Source organism: Phascolarctos cinereus, unplaced genomic scaffold (genome assembly GCF_003287225.1).
Source record: "Phascolarctos cinereus isolate Bilbo 61053 unplaced genomic scaffold, phaCin_HiC Scaffold_5;HRSCAF=322, whole genome shotgun sequence".
NCBI lineage: Eukaryota > Metazoa > Chordata > Mammalia > Diprotodontia > Phascolarctidae > Phascolarctos > Phascolarctos cinereus.
This window is the reverse complement of record NW_027555958.1, coordinates 472393838-472395196: the sequence shown is the minus strand read 5'-3', so window position 1 is coordinate 472395196 and position 1359 is coordinate 472393838. Positions and strand designations below refer to the sequence as shown.

General features: G+C 39.4%; 1 pseudogene; it reads right to left on the bottom strand.

Moving 5' to 3' along the window:
- Positions 1 to 339: 339 nt before the first annotated feature.
- LOC110212929 (cyclin-dependent kinase 2-interacting protein pseudogene) lies at positions 340 to 980 on the bottom strand (annotated as a pseudogene).
- Between the last annotated feature and the right edge of the window lie 379 nt (positions 981 to 1359).

The following is a 1359-nucleotide window of genomic DNA, read 5'->3' as shown; positions in this document are numbered from 1 at the left end:
TTGAGATGTAAATCCTGGAAAAGTTTTTCCTAAACTGTGATTAGTGAAACTTGCTGTGTAAGGTAAAAGCTCTTAGGATTTTATTTTGAGTTGTCTGATGGGTCATAACAATCCATTGATGATCAATAACCCACCGTCTAAGAGAAATGCCACAAGCTGCTCAGAGAATGTGATACTACTGGTGGAAAGTCAGCACTGGGAAAAGATGAGAAAGAACACAAACATGGATAGTTCCTATGGAAATGCATGAGGCAACAATGGGCCTATGTCATAAGACCTGGAAAGAAAGGTTCATTCTGGTTGGGGGAGTTTGGACTTCATGAAATGGTTTTGGAATAATTATAATGCTTGATGTCCAGTTTCAAGTAGCATGCTTTCCACGTCAAGCCTGCTGTTCTCAATATAGGGCTGGTACAACCACATAGATAAGTAGCTTAAAATGAGATCCTGGTTTGTAGCATGGGTGAGCTCTTCCACAATGGTGTGTTTGAGGAGTATTTCCTTCTTGTACATTTCTGAAAGCTGTTGGGAAACCTCATAGAAGTAGGTAGTGGGCCATGTCCAGAAAAGAGGTGTTTGACAATTTCCATTTCCACGATGGTAATTTTCTAGGTCACACATTCTTTTAGTGGTTGACGTTAGTTAGCTTTTCCATTTTCACCTGCACCTTAGCCAAATTTTCCAAAGTGTCATGAAGTTCTTTGCACAGCATCTCAAGTGCCTCATTATGTTTTGGATGCACCTTCTGAGAATGCAAGCCAGAAGCAATGCTGTTGCATTCTAGTTCTACCTTGTCTTCAGTAAGTGCACTGATTTTGATGTTTGCTATTTTGTTTGCAACAGAAATACCCATATTGTTGAGTCTCCCATTTTGATAATAAATTGTGCCGATCTGCAGCATTGTCCTTAATTTTTCTTGCACTGACAGATAAGACAGTTCTTTTGCCAGAGTTCTTCACATCTATGATTTTAACGCCCATCTTATTTGATTTTTAAAGTCCTTTTTAATTTCTTCCAAAAAATCTTTTTCTGCTTGGGACCATTTGGCGTTTTTCATTGAAAACGAAGTGGCTTTTTAGCTCCATTATCCTCCTCTGAATATGAACCCAAATCTTCTCTAACCCCATAGTAACTATCCATGGTTGGGTTCTTTCTCCTTTGCTTATTTATTTTTATTTATTTATTTTTTCATTTTATTTTGCTTTCAGCAGCTATTAGTGTGATCAAGTTGTGGTCCTGAGGTATGGGAAGTAATGCCCCAAGCCTCAAGTCCTTCCTACTATTATTTTCTGAGGTCTGTTTTGGGGCCCAACCTTGAGCTCTCCTCTCCACCTCTAAGCCACAGCTAGGGCCCCCAGC